The sequence below is a fragment of the Rhinolophus sinicus genome, chromosome 17, assembly GCF_057876585.1.
Source record: "Rhinolophus sinicus isolate RSI-liver-muscle chromosome 17, RSI-T2T, whole genome shotgun sequence".
NCBI lineage: Eukaryota > Metazoa > Chordata > Mammalia > Chiroptera > Rhinolophidae > Rhinolophus > Rhinolophus sinicus.
Window position 1 is genome coordinate 121,786,554 of NC_142517.1, and position 9,361 is coordinate 121,795,914.

The window sequence follows — 9,361 nt, forward strand, 5'->3', positions numbered from 1 at the left end:
TGTACCCTAGAGTCTGATGCTGAGAATTGCATGAGATAATGCATGTGACTTTCCAAAAGGGCCAAATAAATGTATTATTTTCCTTCTCCTTCCCTTATAAGCCAGCTACATTCTCTTCTGAAATATGGAGAAGGGTTTGGAAAGAATTCGGAAGGAATGTGTTTCTCCTGAGAGAAGGCCATGACAAACTCATCTTGTTCTCTCTCTTGGGCATATGAGCTTCAGAGGTCAGAGGAAATGGCCAACAGAAAGTATGTTTGTTTTAAGCAATTATTTACAAGAGTTTCTTGTGTTAGAGGTTTTGGAATCAGTTACACTATCCACCTGGATTGTTCACAGGCTCCACTGGGCTTGGGGAGGAAGTCGGCAAGTGCTGAGGGGATGTTAGAACAGGTCATTGGACTTTCAACTGGTTAAACAATTGTATTCAAAGAGTAATGACCGCTGGCCTCATAGCAACCAGGTGGAGGTCTCCAGCAGGGTGACAGAGCTCTGTTAACGTGATCTGCTCCTGTCTTGGAACATTATTTTCAATGCATTCAATAAAGACTTAGAAAACATGCTTAGCAAGTATTCAGGTGACAGAAAGAGCTACTAAGTAGGAGCCGAAAATTATTGGGCCTTTACAAACATAGTTTTGCCTGATCCTCCAGCCACCCCAGGAGGTTGGAACAGTTGAATTATTCTCATTTTGCACTTGAGGAAACGGGGGCTTGGACCAGGTAAGTGACTTGCTGAGGCCATGTGGCTAAGAAGCGCCAAAATGGAATGGAGGCCCGACAGCTTGTCTTTGAGTGGCAGGTGAAACACCAGCTCCTTTCTGTGCATCCAAAATGCTCAAGAACCTGGAGAAGAAGGCAAAACAGGGGCCATTTCCAAGCTTTGTTCATTTTTTTCATCTAATATTTGGCAAACACCTAGTATGCACCAGGCACGTTCTAAATCCTGTTAACACAGTGGAAACAAGAACGTCCAGCAGAATCATATTCTTATAGTCCAGGGACATGAGGGGGCTGGGGAAGAAGGACAACTAAAAAGTACATGGGAAGACGGGTAACTTTAGAAGATGGTCTTATAGTCAAAACTTTTATTGAATGCCAGTATTGTTCTGAACTCAACAATTCCAGGAAACGCATGATTCTTACTTACAGATGAGGAAAACTGAGGCCCAGAGAATCTGAGTGCCCAGTCACAGGGCCGTCAGAGGTGAGAGCCTGTACAGCACGCTGCTCAGCATTCTCAACGCAGCAGGGCAGGGCACTAGCCGGAGGGGCTCAAGGCAGACCATACATGGCTGAGTGGGGTAGTCAGGGAGGACCATTCTGTGGAGGTGACATCTGAGCCTGAAGGAGGAGTCCAGAGCCTTGTGAAGCTCAGAGGGAGCAGCCGGTGAACAGGCCCGGAGGCGGGAATTGGCTGTGTAGGTGGAGGTACAGAGAGACACCGGCTCAGAATGGCTGAACCGCAGGGAGCCAGGGGTCAGATGGATGGGCAGGGACATGTGTTTGCTGACTTTGTAGGTTGTGGCAAAGAGTTAGGACTCTCTGCCCCACTGTGAGTAGAAGTCCACGTGGGCACTTATGCAGGAGAGTGAAGTGCTCAGGGTCCATTTTCCGCGGAGTCCTGGGGCTCCCTGGGGAGCCCCGACACCTGAGGCACACAGCTTCTAAATGGTGCCACGGAACTTGATAATCCCTGAGCAGCCCCTTGAGGGCGGCCCCACAGCTTGGTGAGGCTGCCTGTCCCTAAATCTCCTTCACTTTCTCTACTTGCTTTCTGAAGCTCGGAACCTTAACAGGTCTGCTGGCGTCCGAGACCTGAGCGGACCGCCCAGGGGGGGACGCTCCAGAGCTCAATGCATGCTGAGGAGTCTCGCCAATACTGAGTGGACACAGGGAGGGCCTAGCCCACAAAGGCAGGGGCTCAAGTTGAGACCCAAAGATCTTGCTTGACCCAAGGCAACAGCACAAGTAGAAGAACACACCAAGATGGGGTTTCCCAGCAAGAAATGTAAGGCCCCGCCCCGGGATTTAGAAAATCAATCGGAGAGTCAGGGAGGAAGGTGAGCTGGGGAGGGTGGGCAGTCAGGAAGGAGAAAGGTAGGGAGGTGGTGAGCTGGGAGGAGAGCATGCCAGGGAGGGGGAAGAATAAGGCTGACCCAGGAAGAAATGGGAGTCAGAGACCAGAGGGAAAGGGGAGCCCAGAGCAGAGGGAGAGAAGGAGGAAGGAGCACCAAGGAGGAAGATGAGCTGGGGAGGAAGGCCAGTCAGAGAGGAGGGTGGGCCAGGGTAGAGGGGAGGCCAGACGGGGAGCTGGCTCAGCAGAGGCAGCTCAAGGTAAAGGACTCAGGAATGAAGAGGGCAACCACATGCTCGGGGTGAACTGACAGTGAATGACAGCAGGGTGGCCAATCCAAGCTCTTGCTTATCCATGTGTTTATTTGTTCCTGTCTGTCCCCACTACATGAGGGCTCCCGGAGAGCAGGGCTCTGTTGGCCTTTTCACTGCCATGGCCTGGAGAAGTCCTGGCATGGAACAGGTGCAGATAAATGTTTGTGGAAGGAGGGAAGTCTGAGGAAGGTGATGTCCCACCATGGTAGCTCATGGCTGGCCCAAGGGTGGGCGTTTCTACCCAGGGCAGGGCCCTGGCGCCTGAGGGTGGGCATTGCTGTTAGGAGTATCCGAGGTCTCTCAGCTGAGCAAAGGTGGGGGTCAGACACATCTGTCCTATAGAAGAATCACTCCAGAGGGCAGAGCCGGGACTAGGACACAGGGGGGTGGGCAGAGGGAGAGCTATTTCAGGTCTTTACCGGAAGAATGTTCTGGCAGTCACACACATTGAAATGGGCTGGTTTGTGAAGCAGCGAGCGCTCTGTCAGTGGGGGTGTTCAGGCAGAGAACAAGAGATTACAGAGTGCCAGGGAGGAGGTTTCTGCCTTCCCCAAACACTGAGCACCAACTGTGAGCCAGGCTGTGGGCAGGATGCTAAGAGGCCCAAGCTGAATCAGACGCAACCCTACACTCAGGATGCTCCACGTCTGTGGCAGGTATAGACCAGTAACCAGGAAATGCCATGTAGTATGACCTGTGTGACGATCGTGGGCACCACCGAACATTGGAGAAAAAGATGGGACAAATCAGAGAGGGCTTCCTGAAGGAGGTGCTGACAAAATGAAGATGTCAAGAAAAGACAGGGAGCTGCCTAGCAGCTGCAGAAGGCAAGGCCAGAGGGGCTCCTGCTCCTGCTTCTCAAGATGCAGGTCCTCTGCTCCGGGTGTGGCCAGGCTGGAATGCAGGTGGGGACCAAGTCTGAGCAGGGGCTCTCCCGGTGCACAGCTCCCTGGCAGCCCTGGGTCTCCACTTCACATGCATCAAGCCACGTGGCCCCTCCGCCAAGCCTACAACAGCTGCAGGTCACTGAGACAACCTCAAAAACCAGGGCTGCTTCATCATTATTAAAAACCCCTTCCCATGAGAAAATTTAAGGGGATACAAAATCCACTTGTATTATCGTAAGACATTTCAACATCACGAAATTGTCAATGAAAGAAAGAGAAGAGCAGTTGTTAGGTTTTTAAAATATAGTTTCAACTGTTGTAAGATAGTTTTCAATTTTCATCTCCTATTTGCACGAATAATGTTTCTTATTAATAGGGGCTGTCAAGAGTTTGAAGACGTCGTCTGTCATTAAAGATCTTGGTCAGCTTCCTGGTTTGGGGGAAGCGTTCTGTTATATGTGCAGCCGTCAGCACTGCTCAAAGCTGGCTGATGAGTAGACAGGACCTCTCTCTACTATTCTTGCACCTTTTTGTGACTCTATAATTATTTCAAAACAAGAAATTAAAAAACAAACAAAACCCTCTTGCTCTGGAATCGCATGCAGCTATCTCTAGCAGTATACCTGATTAGAAATAAGTTTTGTTATGGAAGCTTATTTATATTTGTTATTTATTTAGTATACTTCATTATATGTTTCATTTTTTTTAGCCTAATTTTATAAAATACAAAAAAATGTAATTTTTTTCTTTTCTGTTTTTTTTCTTTTGTTTTCTTTTTCCTTCTTGTGTCCGTAATGTCTCCTCTTAACTCCAAAGTGTCCATGAATTGCTAACTTTGTACATCTGCTCCAACTTGGAAAAAACGGGGAACTGCTGTCCAGAGGTGGGACACTGACCCTGGGGGGCCCAGCCCAGTCATGGACAGGACCCCTGAGGGAGTCAGGAAGTCACTGAGGTTCTCAGCAGGGGTTCCAAGGAGCCAAAATGCTGGGCAGCCTGCAGAGGCAGGGCTGGGTGGGCCAAGGCCCCTGAGGGTCTGGCCAGGTGGGTCTGGAAGTGAAATGTGAGTGGCATTTAGGTAACGCTAAGAAAGCGTAAGGCAGGTGAGCTCACATAAGAGTAGAGTGAGGGCTACTGAAAGGAGAGGTTTGCAACTAGGGGCTGCAGGTGGGAACTGGGGCAAAGGGGCTGCACATCTGAGGAGCTCTTGGACACTCTTCTGATCAGCTAGGGTCTCCGGCTGAGAAAAAAATGGCCTCCCTGCCCTGGGAGAGTTTACCTGCACCTCCCTCCCACTCCCAGTATTTCAGGGAAGGAGCTGAGGGGTCTAGGGACAGAACCCAGCACCCCACCTCCTTCCCTTTGACACCTACGCTAAGCAGCTGCCACAACCCTGGCTGCAAACAGTGTCCTCCTGAGGTAATGACAGGGATGGCAAGGTCACTGCCTGCTCCTCCTGTCAGTTCCCCTGTATGTGCAGGCCTGGAACAGGCCATCCCTGCTGGTTGGGAAGGTTCGGGACACCCTGTGGCCCTTGGCAGGGGATCTGGCCAGGCTGAGCTGCGTGTTCAGTGGCCAGCAAGAGCATGTCTGTCTGACAGGTCCCCAACCTTCACCCAAGCGGGGACCTGAATGGAAACATTATCACAATTTAATTACCTTTCACAAACACAGCCTGAGAAACCCCATTCCTTGGCCTCCATGCCAACCTCGAATGGAGCCCGGGGTGAGCGGAAGTGGTGCTCCCCCAGGGCCCAGGGAGCACCCCTGAGGAGCTGCACATACTCTAATGAAGTTTAAAAAGTGACCCAGGGCCCCTGGGCCCACATGGGGCCAAATGGGATCTCCCCCAGCAGGACTGCAAACTCCAGGGCCAGGCGCAGGTTGTGTTTGGACGGTCCCAAGGGGTGGGTTGTTTTTTTTTTCTCCTTTCTTTTCTTTCCTTCTTCTATTTCTTTTTCTTCTTCATTTTTTTTTTTTTTTTAATAAAACGGGTGATAAAGGGTCCTGCCAGGAACCATTGTCTTCCAAAGTCTAAAGTGTTTGAAATTAATTTATCCGCTTAGGATGGTGTATAAATTTCTCATTACGAGTGTCAGTGATGAACAAGAAACCGTTCCAAGCGATGTCTCGGGCCCTTGCCAAGCCGTGGGCCTGGGGTCCCTCACGGAGCTGGTGCCCCGACAAAGGGTTTCACACAGTCAGGAGCGTTAACTATGCATGCTTTCGCGTTGCCCGGGCTCAGCCAAATGCCCTGTGAGAACGCCACGTCCACACCGGTTTTATTATTCCGCACAGACGCCGGCTCACTGCGTATTTCCAGCTTTGTGGAACATAATGTGGGGTGTTGGGGGTTCTGTTGTTGTTGGGCATGTGCTTTTTTACTTTAACCCTCCCCATCCCTTCCTTCTGCTATCTACCCCCAAATAGCTGGGCAAGGGGAAGTGGGGGGCAGCCGGTGGGTTCTTGGAAGGGCTGGGGAAAGGTGGGGGAGGGGATTAAATGAGTCTCTTTGAGGTGTGTGTGTTGAGGAGGGAGGGTGTGGAAACCAAAGAGAGGAAAGGGGAGGGGGAGGGGAAGGTTAAGCCCTGGGAAAAAAATGGCACCCCTTGGCCCCTGCTGGCCAGATTGCCAGCTATACAGGGGTGGGTGGCAGGCCCAGAGAGCCGTGGCCAGCCAGGTTGCCAGCCGTGCTCATGGCTGCCCTGGCTCCCCCAGAGACTCAGCTTCAGAAGGAGAAGTCCTCAGAGCACTCCTGTCATATGTCACCCAATAATTCCTAAATGTAAATGTTAACCTGAGACTGCAAGGGCTGGAGAGGTGGCAGAGCTGGGACACAAACCCAGGGCCCTGATGGCGTGGTGTGCCCAGCCTCCTGCCTCCCTAGCAGCTGGGCAGTATTCTGTCCCCTCCCTCCAAAGTCCCAGGGTGAGGGTCCACTTGCCTCTGCCTGCTCTGGTCTGCCCTGTCTATGGACTTACGCTCTGGCTTCAGGACCTCTGGGCAGGTCTTCTTTTTCTAAGAGAATAAGGCCTAAGGGGCAACAGCGAGGCAACCTCCAGGAGCTGGGCCAGGGTCCTGGTTATGGCTCAGCAGAGGGTGGTTTGTCCAGGGGTCAACAGGGTGGGGACAAAGCTGAGACCTTATGGGGCAGGCCAGGAGGGTTGGCCTGGGAATCAGGAGACTCAACTAGAATCCTGCTTTCCTCACCATCTCCCTGTGTAACTCAGGTCCAATCCCACCTCTCTCCGAAGCTCTCTGCTCTCTTTTGTACATAAAGGGCTGAGCCTGGGGATCTGCATGCAGCCTGAAGCTATGGGCTCTGGGGGGACGGATGGAGAGGGAGGCAGGCCCTGCTGGCCACAGAGTCACTGACACTGATTGGAGTCTCTGTAGCCCGGGACGCTTGGGGGCTGCTGCCTGCCACAGCCCTCGAGATATGCTTGGCCCCTTTCTTGACACAGAGCTCTCTTCCTTGGGGATACTGGCCAGAAGGCTGGGCATGCTCAGACCCCAGGGTAACCTCCAAGAACCACCAGTCTTGGCTGGCACGCTCACTCCTGGCCTCTGTGTGCCTGGAGGCCGAGGGCAGAGCCTCTCGGAATGGCTGATTGGGATGCCTGGCAAGTCACTGGCCCTGGGCGGTGGGCCAGCCTGCAGCCCCTGCGGAGGTGGCCTCATTAAAGGCCTCATGGTCCAGTGCGCAGGGCATCAGACTGGACATCTGGAGGCTTGGGGTCTGGTCCAGCTTGCTGCTGCTTTGCTGGGTGACCTTAAGCAGATTACTTGGCCTCTCAGTGCCCCATCTGCCCCCTGCCTCCTCCCTGTCTGGCAAGGTTTCCTGGAAGCAATATTAGTGGAGTGACTCACAGAAGCCCAGATTCTATGGAACCTCAGTTTAGCCTTTCCAGTCATACCAGGGTTTGGCAGCAACACGAAGGAACCCTTCCTTGGGCTGCTACAGACCTGGCCTCAGAGGTGAGGGGTCAAGGAGGAGTTCTATAGCATCTTGGAGTAGGAAGGGCCGTTAGGATCCTTCAGGGCAGTCTCTCCTTTTGTAGATGGGGAAACTGAGGCCAGAACACAGAGCCAGTTGGCTTTGCTGAGCGAAGAACTGGGCATTTCTATTTCTCCCCTGAGCTGTTCACCCCAGTCTCTCCTTCCCCACATGGTCCCCTAGGATGCTGCTTTCATCATAAGGATCTAAACCTATCAATCCCCGTGTCAGCCCCTTCCATGACCTCCTGTCTTCTAGGAGCTCAAACACCTCCGCTGGTATCCTGGGTCCCCTTCCCTGCAGCCTCCGTCACTGCCTTCCTCCAGCCATGCGTAACCCAGGGTCCAGCATCACTGAGGCATGCGCTCCAGCCCTCTTCATTCATGTAGGACCCCAGGCCCTGTACCTGCCTTTCCTGCCAGCTGGGGGGCCCTCCTCTCCTGTCTCCTGGGTGAACTGTTGGTCCTTCATGACTACAGTGAAATACCCGCTCTGCTTGACACCTGCTCCAAGCTGTCCCCAAGTACGCAGCCTCCACTTTCCTCTTGCAGCCTGCAGGCCCATCTCCACGAGAGTACTGCCCACCTGGGCACAAAGCCTGGCAGAGCAGGACCTGCCTCTCAGCCATGCTGCGGCCACAGGGAAGGCCCAGGGCTTGGCATGTAGTCACAGCCAGCCTCCTGACCCCATGAGGCCCCTGCCCTCTTCTCTTCCCCTCCTCCCACTCCTTCAAGTGCCCTGGAACAAAGCATTTAGAAGCTTTGCCCCAGGTGCTGTGACACACCAGGGCCCTCCTACTGCTCTGTGGCCACAACCCCCTCCCTGTAGGGCCAGCCTAGGCCTGTCCACCCCAAATTCTCTTTTCTAGTTGTCTGGGTCACAGCCCATCATGATATACTGCTTCCTGCTTATTGTGTCTTACCTCGTGTTAAGTACTACATATATATATATATATATATATATATATATATATATATATATATATATATAATTTACTATATATATCTCAGTTTATAGCCAAGGGAACTGAGGCTCAGAGAGATTAAGTGGCTTGCCTGGGGTCACACAGCTGGGAGAGGCAGAGCTGGGATCTGAGCCCAGATCTACAGGATGCGAAACTCATGCTCCTGCCCTCACGAACACCTGCTCTCCTCCCGCCCTGCCAACCGGGCTACTTAGAGGCATGGAGTCAGCTGAGTTGCTAAAGGCAATAAGGAATGTCCTGGGTGATCCTGTCCCCTTGGCACTGGCATTTTGACCAGTCTTCAGAGCTTACCTCAAAGCGGAATTTCAGACATCATTATTGTCTAATATTAACAAGAATTCTATCTGTATCTATATCTCAGCAACATACACAATGGACTTGTAAGGGTTAATCTTTCTTGCCATCGTTCTCCACTATAGCTCTAGTTATTTTTTTGTATTTTAAAATTAAGCCTTTCAAGGGCTGTGGCTTGGGAGCAAGAGCCCGAAATGAGATGTTCATTAAAATCCTTAGGGCTTTAAGATATTAGTTCCTGTCCAAATTACCTGTAGGTTCAATACCATCCCAATCAAAGCTGTAGCAGGAGTTTTAAAAAATAGAAATTGACAAGTTGGTTCTAAAATTTTTATGGAAAAACCAGAGACTGGGAAAGCCAAAACAAGTATGAAAAAGAACAAACTTGAAGGACTCATGCTTCGTGATTTCAAGACTAACTATAAAGCTACAATAATCAAGACAGTCTGCTAGTGACCAGACTGTCATTGGTTGAGAACAGATATTCAAAAATAGTAACACACAGCTATGGTCAATTGATTTCCAGCAAAGACATAGGCAACTCAATCTTTTCAACAAATGGTGTTGGGGTAATTGAACGTCCATATTCAAAGAGACAGATCTGGATCCTTGTTCACATCTTATACAAAAAATAACTCAGAATAGACCATAGACCTATATGTAAAACCTAAACTCATAAAACTTCTAGAATAAAGCATAAGAGAAAGTGTCGTGCGGGGCGGCCTGCAGGGTCTCTGATCCCGCTCCCCACATAAGAACGCAGGACATGGTGAGGCCAAAAAGGAACACCCACGGAGCCATAGGTAGG